The sequence below is a fragment of the Hypanus sabinus genome, chromosome X1 (genome assembly GCF_030144855.1).
Source record: "Hypanus sabinus isolate sHypSab1 chromosome X1, sHypSab1.hap1, whole genome shotgun sequence".
Classification (NCBI taxonomy): Eukaryota; Metazoa; Chordata; class Chondrichthyes; order Myliobatiformes; family Dasyatidae; genus Hypanus; species Hypanus sabinus.
In genome coordinates, this window is record NC_082738.1 from 3,147,349 (window position 1) to 3,160,769 (window position 13,421).

General features: G+C 44.1%; 1 protein-coding gene across 6 annotated transcripts in view; it reads left to right on the forward strand.

The window, feature by feature from the left end:
- Positions 1-13,421, forward strand: part of gpatch8 (G patch domain containing 8) — a 120,376-nt gene that overhangs the window by 47,986 nt on the left and 58,969 nt on the right. The window lies entirely within an intron of this gene.

Below are 13,421 nucleotides of genomic sequence, written 5' to 3' on the forward strand. Positions count from 1 at the left end.
CTTGGCATGAACATTGAATTCTCCAACTTCCGGTAATTCCCTCCCTCTCCTTTCCCCATCCCACTTTCACTCTGTCTCCTCTTCTAGCTGCCTATCACCTCTCTCATGATCCTGCCTCTTTTACTACCCATAGCGCTTTCCCCTTACATTCCTTCTTCACCGCTCCTGCCTATCCCCTCGCTTCCCCTCCCCCACCCCTTGATCTTTCCTCTGATTGATTTTCCACCCTCCACCCACCTTCTTTATGGGGCCCCTGCCCCCTCCTCCTCCAGTCCTGACGAAGGATCTGGGCCCGAAGCGACTGCTTCTTTCAACGGATGCTGCCCGACCTGCTGAGTTCATCCAGCTTGTTTGTACATGTTGATAAGGTTGACAGATATTTAAGGATACTCTGATGTGTGAATGCTGTATCTTACCATTAATCTTAGTTTAAAATCAATTGTTGCAACAATTGGTATAACTTGTATATCAAATAGATGTTTGACGCAGTAAGTCCCAAATTGTATGACTGAGAGTTTGTCCTTTCCACGTGTTCTCAATGTTATAACTAACTTACCATGAATGTTGCTCTCATCTTGTATTCTGGATTTAATTTATCATTATCAACTGGAAATGCTACAAATTAATTTTCCAAGATTAGACATATTAGACTAACTGGAGTCAGCTAATATCATTGTTATTGTCTTGGGTTTATACTCATAAAGAATTTTAAGCCTGTGACAAACAAAATTATAAAAGTTGAAAAGTAGCACTATACATTCTGACTTTTGGACTGAGCAACTGGGGTCAATAGGAATTCATAATGTTGAACTTAATGCCTTTTAATAACCAATTTAGAAGTTTTTGGAGAAGTATTTTATAGTCCAGAGGCATTGTTTGTAATTCATTGTTGGGCCGTGGGTTTCAATGGCAAAACTAACGTTTAATTCTTATTCCTGCTTGTCATGAACAATTGCTGCAAGGTTTAGAAATCTAGGAGTATCTCATGTTGATGGAGGAATGTCAGTGATCTGCCTGTAGGGTTGGTGTACCTGATTGGGTGTCATGAGGTGGCAGTAGAACTTCATGCTTACTCCTATTGTCTTAATTATTGCAAATTGTGGATTTTGGAATCATTTCTCTCTTCCTGTAGAGCAAACTTCAAGCTTTCTGAACTCATTTGAGGTATTATAGGATTGCTTTAATTGGTTTCCATGCCTCTGGATTTTGGAGAGAAAAATAAACCAAGGATTCTAATCTTGATTTTGTCCAGCCGGAATTGATCATGCAAATTGTTTAATGACGAATGACTCCTGGACCTCTGGTTTCTTCTTCTTGTAGTCAATAATCCTGTAGTCAGCTCTTTGGTTATGCTGACATTGAGTGAGATGTGGTTGTTCTGGCACAATTCAGCAAGAATTTCAGTCTCCCTTCTATGCGCTGATTCGTCACTGCCTTTGAGTTGGCTAACAACAGTGGTGTCATCAGCAAACTTAAACATGGTTTTGGAACAGTACTTAGGATCTCAATCTTCAGTGTAAAGCAAGTAGAGCAGGGGCCAAGCAACAGCCTTATGGTGCACCTGTGCTGATAGAGATTGTGGAGTAGATGTTGCCAATTTGAACTGACTAGGGTCTACATCTGAGTAAATCATGGATCCAATTGCACAAGGAGGTATTGCGGCCTTGATCTTGGGACTTACTGATTAGTTTTGAGGGGATGGTGGTATTGAATGCAGAGCTATAGTCAATGAAGAACATTCTGATTTGTGCATCTTCATTGTCTGGATGTTCCAAGGTTGAGTGAAGAGCCAATGAAATGGCATTTACTTTGACCTGTTGTGACTCTTGGCAAATTGAAGTGGATCCAAGTTGCTCTTCAGGCAGGAGTTAATGTGTTTCTTCACTAACCTCTCAAAGCCCTTCATAGTGGATGTAAGTGGTGCTAGATGATAGTCATTGAGGCAGATTACCATGTTCTTGGGCGCTCATATAATTAAGCCTTCCAAAAGCAGGTGAGTACCTCAGGCTGCCAAAGCTAGAGGTTAAAGATATCAGTGAATATTCCAGCCAGTTGATTAGCACAGGTCTTTAGTGCTTGGCCAGGTACCCATTCTGGACCAGATGCTTTCTGTGAGCTTAATTTTCTTAAGAATGCTATCATGTCAGCCTCAAAGACTGAAAATACAAGAACATTGGGAGCTCTGAGAGTTGTGAATGTTCCTCCATGTTTTGACAGAGTGAGTATAAAAGGCGTTGAGCTCGTTTAGTAGTGAAGTCTTGACAGAAATGTCACTTGATTCTACTTTGTAGGAGGTGATAGTTTTCAAGCTCTGCCACAGCTGTTGCATATCCTTCAGTGGTTTGTCCGTTCTGTAATTGCCACTTAGCATGTGAGATGACTTTCCAGAGGTCGTACCTGGACCTCTTTTATTTAATAGGTCACCAGACCTGAAAACCACTGTTCTAGTTCTCAGCAGGTTGTAGATCTTGGTTCATCCAGGGCTTAAGGTTGGGGAAGACTGGATGATATTGTGGGGACACTCACGCCCATGAATGTCTTGACACCCATGGCTTATTCATTCAGATCCAGGCTTCTTGAACACTGCCCAGTTTGCTGACTCAAAGCAATCCTGTAGCTGCTCTTCTGTCTCCTGTGACCACCTGGACTTGCTCTTCGCCTCTGCCTGTATGCAGGCAGGTGCAAGGCAACCAGATGATTTAGATTTCCTGAAATATGGTCTAGGTATGGTTGTCAGCCACTGGTGAAGTCTGACAAGACTGGAGTGTTTGATTGCTCAAGAAGCATAGCAGGGATAGGATCTATGCAGGGCATGGCTGGGCCCTGATTATTTTTCAATGGTGGAACATGGAAGTATAGATGCACGGTTTGCTGAAAGCACCCACACTGGCAGACCTTCAGCACTAGGGAGGATGCTGTGTTCAGCATGGACCAGTTGGGTTGAATGACCTATTTCCATGCTGCTGGAGAGATTCACAAAGATGGTACCTGTATTGTAGGACTTTAGTAATGGGAAGAGATTGGATATAACAGAATATTACAGCACATACTGGCTCTTTGGCTCATGTTGTCCCAATTTTTAACCTACTCCAAGAACAGTCTAACCCCTTCCCTCCCACATAATCCTTCCTTTCATTCATGTGCTATCTAAGAGTATTCTGAATGTCACTAATGGATTTGCCTCTGCCATCAACTCTGGCAAGGTGTTTCATGCACTTACCACTCCTGTGTTTTTAAAAAAAACTACATTTGACATCCCCCTCTACTTTCCTCCAGTCACCTTATAAGTATGCCCTTGTTTAGCCATTACCATCCTGGGAAAAGGGTGCTGGCTGTCAGCTCTCTCCATGCCGAGAGGTCTTGTAAAACCCTAATTCGCTCTTTCTTCATACAGCATTCTCTTCTCCACTCTTGAAAGCTTCCATATCTTTCCTATAATGAGGTGACCAGAATTGAACACAGTACTCTATGATCTAACACGAGTTTTGTAGAGCTACAATATTACCTTGCGACTCTTGAACTCTATCCCCTAACTAATGAAAGCCAAAAATCTGTACACTTTATCCACCCTATCACCTTGCACACCAATTTAGAGGGATCTGTGTTCTTTGTACTCTGCCATCAAGACTACCCAAAGTGTATCAAGGATGTGTACCTTAATGAGTACATTATATTAAAGAGGAAATGCATAAATAGAATCAATAAATGCGTCAATTGAGTGATGCCTGCAATCGGAATACCCAGTGATCCTCATATTGATCACTAGATGCTCCACAATGTGTTTCCATTTCCATTCTTGCTATTCATCAGTGTGTCTCTCTTAACTATTGTCATTTAGCCGTTTACTAGTCCATGATACTGCAACCCATTGAGTCCCATTGTAAAAGTAATATCTTGTACTCTTGTACTGTTTGCTGTCCTGTTCTTTGCATAAAAAGCTAGAATGGAGATTAATAGAAGGATGCTCTTTTTTAAACACAAGCCTGTCTTGGGTATATTTTAATTTTACCATTAGGTGGTGCTGCATATTCTCTGTACTCAAATGTACAACGGTTAAGTTTCTTTTCAAAAATAAGTTATAGTATCTTTTCATGTTTTTTTTAACCAAACTAGTAAGATGTTACTACCTCTCAGACTTGAATAACTGCTTGATTAATGGAAGTCGTATGCATCAGTAGATCTATTCTTATATTTTTAAATGAAAACAAATTGCATCGAGTGATTGTTTATACTAGTTGTTACACTTCACTTAAGATCCTGATAGGCTCATTCTTTCTACTTGTTCTTGCCCCACTGAACTTTGCCTCTGTCCTTTCCATTCCCTTCCCCTTATGGTAGGCTTATTAAGAAAGCTTGCAGAGATGAGACTGAGGGAAACTTGGCTGTGTGGATTTAGAATTGGCTTGCCTACAGAGGGCACAATAAATGGAGCGTATTGTGCTTGAAGGTCTGTGACCCAGTGGTGTATCACAAGGATCTATTTTGGGACCTCTGCTCTTTGTGATTTTTATAAATGACTTAGATGAGGAAGTGTAAGGGTGGGCTAGTAAGTTTACAGATGACACAAAGGTTGGTGGTTTTTCTGGAAAGTATAGAAGGTTGTAGCTTCCAATGGGAAGTTGACAGGGTTGAGAATTGGCAGATGAAGTTCGATTCAGAAAAGTAGCAAATGATACACTTTGGGAGGTCAGACTTCAAGGTAGAGTGCAAAGTTAAAGGCAGGATTCTTGGTAGTGTGGACCATGGATCCTTCAAAGTTGCTGTGTAAATTAATTTTGTGGTTAAGAAGGCATATGGTGTGTAGGCCTTTGTTAGGGGATTAAGTTCAAGAGTCGCAAGGTAATGTTATAACTATAAAACTCTGGTCAGTCCACACTTGGAAGTATTGTGTTCAGCTGTGGTCACCCCATCATAGGTAAAATGTAGAAACTAGAGAGGATGCATAGAACCATAGAAGACTACAGCACAGTACAGGCCCTTCAGCCCTCCATGTTGTGACGACCAATATAATCCTTTTTTTAAAAAAAGTACTGAACCCACACTACTCCATAACCCTCTATTTTTCTTTCATCCATGTGCCTGTCCAAGAGGCTCTTAAATACCCCTAATGTTTTAGCCTCTACCACCATCCCTTGCAAGTCATTCCAGGCACTCACCACCCTCTGTGTTTTTAAAAAAAAATTTACCCCTGATGTCTCTCCTAAACTTCTCTCCCTTAATTTTGTACGTATGCCCTCTGGTGTTTGCTATTGGTGCCCTGGGAAACAGGTACTAACTATCCACCCTATCTATGCCTCTCATAATCTTGTAGACCTCTATCAAGTCCCCTCTCATTCTTCTACGCTCCAAAGAGAAATGTCCCAGCTCTGCTAACCTTGCTTCATATGACTTGCTCTCCAAACCAGGCAATATCCTGGTAAATCTCCTCTGCACCGTCTCCATAGCTTCCACATCCTTCCTATAATGAGGTGACCAGAATTGAACGCAATACTTTAAATGCGGTCTCACCAGAGATTTGTAGAATTGCAACATGATCTCTCTACTCTTGAACTCAATTCCCCTGTTAATGAAGCCTAGCATCCCATAGGCCTTCTTAACTATCCTATCAACTTGTGCAGCGACCTTGAGGGATCTATGGATTTGAACCCCAAGGTCCTTTTGTTCAACCACACTCTTAAGTAACTGACAATTAATCCTGTGCTCAGTCTTCTGGTTTGTCCTTCCAAAATGCATCACCTCACACTTGTCCGGATTGAACTCCATCTGCCATTTTTCTGCCCAACTCTGCAGCCTGTCTATATCCATTTGTAACCTTCGACAACCTGCAACTCCATCCATAACTCCTCCAATCTTCGTGTCATCTGCAAACTTACTCACCCATCCTTCCGCCTCTAAATCCAGGTCATTTATAAAAGTCACAAATAGCAGGGGTCCCAGGACAGATCCTTGCAGCACTCCACTAGTCACCGACCGCCAGGCAGAATACTTTCCTTCCACAATTACCCTCTGCTTTCGTCCTTTAAGCCAGTTTTTTATCCAAGCAGCCAAGGTTCCACTTATCCCATGCCTCATGACTTTCTGCATGAGTCTCTCATGAGGGACCTTGTCAAATGCTTTGCTAAAGTCCATGTAGACCACATCCACTGTCCTACCCTGATCAATTTCTTTTGTTACCTCTTCAAAAAACTCAATCAGGCTTGTGAGGCACAATCTTCCCTTCACAAAGCCATATTGACTATCCATGAGTAGACTGTACTACTTCAAATGCTCGTAGATCCTATCCTTAAAAATCCTTTCCAGTAGTTTGCAGATCACCGATGTAAGACTCACCGGTCTATAGTTCCCAGATTTCTCCCTATTACCTTTTTTAAACAAGGGAACTATATTTGTGATTTTCCAGTCCTCCGGCACTTCCCCTGCAGCCAAAGAGGATTCAAACATCATAGCTAATGCTCCTGCGATCTCTTCTCTCAATTCCCACAACAACCTGGGGTGTATCATATCTGGCACTGGGGATTTATCAATCTTGATGTTTTTAAGAAGATCCCGCACTACTACTTCTATAATTTCCACATTGTATCTAACGTATGCTTCCTTTTTCCTCTTGATGAGTTGCCTCACGTGTTTCGTCAGCCACGGTTCCCTTTTCCTACCATTCTGAACCCAGCTTTAAGTGGTCCCTAAACTTCTCCCACATTACTTCTGTGCTTTCTGCCTCATCCCTTCAAAGTTAGCCCTTCCCCAGTTAAGCACTTTACCATTTCATCTGATTTTATCCCTTTCCATAGCTATGCTGAAGCTAAGGGGGTTGTGGTCACTCTCACCAAAATGCTCCCCTACTAAGAGGTCTGTCACCTGACCAGGCTCATTACCCAGAACTAGATCGAGTATAGCCTCTCCTATCGTTGGCCGGTCCACATACTGTCAGGAATCCTTCTTGAACACACCTGACAAATTCAGCCCCATCTATCCCCCTTGCACTCAGGAGGTGGCAGCCAATATGAGGGAAGTTGAAATCACCCATAACTACTACTCTGTATTTCCTACACCATTCTAAAATCTGCCTGCTTATCTGCTCCTCGGTGTCCTGAGGGCAATTTGGGGGTCTATAGACTACTCCCAGCACAGTGATTGATCCCTTCCTATTTCTGACTTCCACCCACACCTACTCAGTGGACACTCCCTCTGCAGCGTCCTCCCTTTCTATAGCCGTGGTACTATCCCTGACCAGTAATGCCACTCTCTCTCTTCCCCCCCCCCCCACCTCTACCTCCCATCCTATTCCTTTTAGAACACCTGAACCCCAGGACCTGCATCATCCAATCCTGCCCTTCCTTCAACCAAGTTTCAGTCACAGCACAACATCATAGTTCCACGTACTAATCCATGCTCTAACTTCATCCTCCTTGTTCCTAATACTCCTAGCATTAAAATAGACACATTTCAACCCCTTTAACTGGCTACAATTATGTTTCGTCCCCTGCCTGTCCTTCTTCATCAACTCAGAACTCTTAGCATCATGCCCTTGTCATTCTATCTTAATCCCCGCACTCACATTCTGATTCTCACCCCCCCCCCCCCCGCCAAACTAGTTTAAACGGTCCCTAAGCTCTACCAAACCTGCCCGCCAGGATATTGGTCTCCCTGGGATTCAAGTGCAACCTGTCCTTTTTGTACAGGTCACACTTGCCCCAAAAGAGGTCCCAATGATCCAGAAATCTGAATCTCTGCCCCCTGCTCCAATCCCTCAGCCATGCATTTATCCTCCACCTCATTCTATTCCTATTCTCACTGTCGCGTGGTACAGGCAGTAATCCCGAGATTACTACCTTTGAGGTCCTGCTTTTCAACTTCCTTCCTAACTCCCTGTAGTCTTTCAGGACCTCTTCCCTTTTCCTACCTATGTCATTGGTACCGATATGTACCACGACCTCTGGCTGTTCTCCCTCCCACCGCAGGATATCTTGGACGCGATCAGAAACATCCTGGACCCTGGCACCTGGGAGGCAAACTACCATCCGAGTTTCTTTCCTGCGTCCACAGAATCGCCTGTCTGACCCCCTGACTATAGAGTCCCCTATCACTGCTGCCTTCCTCTTCCTTTCCCTACCCTTCTGAGCCACAGGGCCAGACTCTGTGCCAGAGGCATGGCCACTGTCGCTTCCCCCAGGTAGGCTGTTCTCTCTCCCCCCCCCCCCCCCCCCAACAGTACTCAAACAGGAGTACTTATTGTCAAGGGGCCACAGGGGTACTCTGTAGAACCTGACTTTTCCCCTTCCCTCTCCTGACTGTGACCCGTTTCTCTGTCCCCCGTGGCCCCGGTGTGACCACCTACCTGTAACTCCTCTCAATCACCTCCTCACTCTCCCTGACCAGTCGAAGGTGATCGAGCTGCAGCTCCAGTTCCCTAACACAGTCCCTTAGGAGTTGTATCTTGATGCACCGGGTGCAGATGTGGCCTTCCGGGATGCTGGGAGACTCCAGGACCTCCCACATCTGACACCGCCCACAGAAAACTGGCCTTGCACAGATACTACCTCCTTTTGCAATCAACAACTGCCTCTCCTCGTCCCGTTACCGCCAAAGCCCTTTCACTGTGCTGCCTCTCACTCCACTGCCTGCTCCCAATGCTGCCTGCTGGATGTGGCTGCCTTTTTAAACTGTTCACGCCCAACTGGCTGACGTCACGTGCCTGCGCAGTCTGGCCTCTCTCTTCCCCTGAGATCTCAAAATGTCTTCCCGCTGGAAGCCCTTAGGTGCTCTCCACCTGCCTTCTTGTTCCAAATCAAAAACTTCTGCAGATTCCTTGCCCTTTTTAAACTGTTCGCGCTCAACTGGCTGATGTTAAGCGCCTGCGCAGTCTGGCCTCTCTCTTCCCTGGAGAACTCAAAATGTCTTCCCGCTGGAAATCCTTAGGTGCTCTCCTGCTGCCGCCTTGTTCTGAATCAAAAAGAAAAGATTTACTAGGATGATGCCTCGATTGGAAAACATGTCTTTTGAGAAAAGGTTGAATGAGCTACAGCTTTTCTCTTTGGAATGGAGAATTAGAAGAGACTTGATAGAAGTGTATAAGATGAGAGGCATAGAGAGGACAGCCAACACCCTTTTCTCAGGATGGCATTGTGGGCGCCATAGTAATGTAGTGGTTAGTACGATGCTGTTACAGCTTGGGGCATTGGAGTTTGGAGTTCAATTTCGATATGGACAAGAAGGATGCTTATGTGAGAATGCTGTTCTTGGACTACAATTCAGCATTCAACACCATAATTCCCTCCAGGCTCCACAAGAAGTTCAGAGACCTTGTCCTTGACCCTGCCTTGTGCAGCTGGATCCTGGACTTCCTGTCAGGTGACCAGCAGTTTGTAAGAGTGGGCTCTACCCCTCTTACTTTCAATACAGGAGCCCCTCAGTCCTCCTTTACTCCCTGTATACCCATTACTGTGTCACCATCCACAGCTCTAATTTGCTAATTAAATTTGCCGATGGCCTTACCTCAAACAATAATGAGGTGGCCTACAGGTAGGAAGTCATCTCTGACACAGTGGTGTCAAGAAAACAACCTCTCACTCAATGTCACAAAAACAAAGGAGCTGGTTGTGGATTATAGGAGGAATGGAGACGGGCTAACCCCTATTGACATCAATGGATCTGGGGTTGAGAGGGTGAACAGCTTTAAGTTCCTCAGCATCCACATCACTGAGAACATGGTCTGTACATACTAGCTGTGTGGTGAAAAACGCACAACAGTGCTTCTTTCACCTCAAGACAGTTGAGTACTTTCTACAGGGGCACAATTGAGAGCATCCTGACTGGCTGCATCAGTGTTTGGTATGGGAACTGTACCTCCCTCAATTGCAGGATTCTGTAGAGAGTCGTGTGGACAGCCCAGCACATCTGTAGATGTGAACTTCCCGTGATTTAGGACATTTACAGAAACAGGTGTGTAAAAAGGGCCCGAAGGATCATTAGGGACCCGAGTCACCCCATCCACAATCTATTCCAGCTGCTACGATCGGGAAATGGTACCGCAGCATAAAAGCCAGGACCAACAGTCTCTGGGACAGTTTCTTCCACCAGGCCATCAGACTGATGAACTGACGCTGACACAACTGTATTTCTATGTTATATTGACTGTTCTATTGATTATAAATTACTATGATTGCACATTTAGACAGAGATGTAACGTAAAGATTTTTGCTTCTCATGTATGTGAAGGATGTAAGAAGTAGTCATTTCAATTCAATGTCATCTACAAGGAGTCTATGTGCCCTCCCCGTGGTATACATGAGGTTTCCTCCCACAATCCAGGTAGGCTAATTGATCATTATAAATTGACCTGTGATTAGGTTAGGGTTAAAATCGGGATTGTCGGCTAATTGTGGCTGGAAGGGCCGTAAGGGCATTCTCCGTGCTGTATTGCTAAATAAATAAAATAAAAGGACATATTTTTAAGGGGATTAGCGGAAAGTATGGTGGGGAGGAGGTATCAGAAGCAGGGTTTTTTTTTCCACAAAGTGGTAAGTGCATTGCTGGGGTGGTAGTAGAGGTAAATACATAGGGACATTTAAGAGTCTCCTAGATCGGCACATGGAAGGATTTGTGGGGGGTGAAGGGTTAAACTGATCTTGGTAGGTTAAAAGGTTGATACAGCATCATAGGCCAAAGGTCCTATATGGTGCTGCACTGTTCTATGTTCCCTCCTTGAATTCCATTTTGACGATTTCTGATTCCTTAGACCTTACCACCTCATCATTATTGATGCCCAGTCTTTATACATTTACATTCCTCTATCAAGGTCTCAAAGCCCTTCACTTCTTTCTGCAACAGTGATCCAACCAGCTCTGCACTACTATCACTAACATCCACCTGGTAGAACTTGTTTTTACCCTGAAGAACTTCACTTTTTAATTCCTTTCACTTCCAACAATTCTAAGGCTATGTCCACATTAGACAGGATAAATCCGTAACCGAAGCTTTTTCTCTTCGTTTTGACCCTCCGTCCACACTGAAACGGTGTTTTCCTCCCCCGAAAACTGAGCTTTTCTAAAACGCCCTCCAGAGTGTATATATTTGAAAACACTGATTGGGCAGAGGAGTGTGGACAGGGTAACCGGAGATTTTTTTGAAACGCTGTCATGATGTGCCAGAACAGATGTTGGCGGCAGCGCGGCATTTCATTGTTTTCTTGAACGCAACCTCCCACACTACCTAACAATTTCAGAACAGGCGGCAACGAGACTGAAGACAGAAGTGTTAGAAATTTACTCACCAAATACTTTGACCCATAACTTACTGAATAAATAAGTATACTCACTTTGCCCTGTTTTCTGTCCTTGCTCGTATGAAGGTGGTTTACCTATTTATGCAAGTACTTCTCTGACAATAGATGTGTAACAGTCTAATGTAACATTGTATGGAAAAAAAAATAACACTGATGCAGACATGTTTTATACATTTAACAAGGTTCTTTATTAATGCAACAGAGTTAGTCAGTTTTTCAATGTCTGTCGTTAGCCGGGTCATACTGTCTGCGAACGCCCTGTCGGTTGCCTCCATATGATCCAGTATTTGTTTTTTTTTTAGTTTTAAGTCCTCCTGCACGAGAGCCAACAGCTGTCTGTCGTTTGGCAATTTTCTTTTAAGTTTTTCTAGTCTGTAACTACACAAACGTGCACTTTCACAGCGAGATTCGACACCAAACATGTCGCTTGTTTTCTGTAAGTGTGTCCTGCGTATGCCCAGTAGGAGAAGATTAGCCCAAATACCAATTTTAATGTGGAAGGAGGTATTTTCAAAAATGCTTGGTATGGACACCTATCATTTTTACGTGAAACCAACATTTTCAAAGTTATCTGGTCTAGTGTGGACGTAGCCTAAGTAGCCATGAACACTGGTTTGGGACATAGCTATGTCTTTTTGTTGGCTCTGCAGGGTAGCTATTGTAAATTTGTTCCGGTGCTATTCCCCACCTCTTTCTCTGTTCCACAAACAACTGCAATAGTGCTATTTTTTATTCTCACGCAATGTTCATTTTCTGCTAATTTGCATCTTGTTTTCAAATTCACTTGGGACATTTCTGACATTCCCCCCTCTCCCCCCTTTCTCAATCTGTTTCCATCTCTGGAGACAAGCTATTCACTGACATTTACTGTATGACAAAACCCACTGATTTCCACAGCTACCTTGACTACATATCTTCCTATCCTGTGTCCTGTAAAGTTATGCTATCTTTCCTCCATTTTCTTCACTCAGTCATGTGCTCTCAAGATGATGTCTTCTGTTCCAGATCATTTGAAATGTTCCTTTTTTCCAGGAAGCATGCCATTTCTGTGCTTGATGTAGCCCTTGTGCATTTTCATCATTTGCCAGGTTTCTGCTCTCACTCCACCTCCCTCCAAACAGAACAGCAATAGCAACACGTACAAACAAGCTGGAGGAACTCAGCAGGAGGGTCAGCATCCGTGGAAACGAGCAGTCAACGTTTTGGGCCCAGAACCTTCGTCAGGACTGAAGAGGGAGGGGGCAGGGGCCCTATAAAGAAAGTGGGGGGAGTGTGGGAAGGAGAAGGCTGGTAGGTGCCAGGTGAAAAACCAGTAAGAGGAAAGATCAAGGGGTGGGGGAGAGGATAGGTAGGAAAAGTGAAGAAGGAATGTACGGGGAAAGCACTATGGTTAGTAGAAGGAGGCAGAACCATGAGGGAGGAGGAGGCAGAGTGAAACTGGGATGGGGGAAGGGAGAGGGAGGGAATTACCAGAAGTTGGAGAATTAATTGTTCAGCAATAGATTTCATTTGCCCCCACATTTCACCCTGCCAGCCTCCACATATAGCTCATCATCCTTTGTCATTTCTGATAGTTGCAACAGAGTGCTACTGCTCATCACGTCCCATGCCAGCCTCACCACCCAACCCTTCTGGCACATTCCCCTTCAACTACAGGTGTGACATTGATAGGTGCAGTACCCCTACCTGGCTCTACACTTCTCCCTTCTTCTCCCCACCCTTTGCCTTTGTCAACTGCTTCCACCTGTTATCCTCTTGGATCTGATTTCATCTCTCCCCTTCCACCAGCTGGCCTCAACTGCCCATCATTCTACCTATCACTTACTAGCCCTGTTAGATCTATCCCCAACCCCTCTTTATAACAGCTACTTTCCCTGTCTACTCTTAGTCTGATGCAGGGTCTCAATCCAAAACATTAGTGGAGTCCTTTCCTTCCCCAGATGTTTCTCAACCTGGGTTCCTCCAGTAGTTTGTTTCTTGATCTGGAATACAGTGTCTGCAGCTTTTTGCATTTCTCTTGTATTCTAGTTACTTTAGACTGGATTTCAGGATATCTTAAATTAACAAATTCATAGAAAAAATACAATACAGGCCCTTCGGCCCACAAAACTGTGCCAAACATGTCCCTACCTTAGAACAA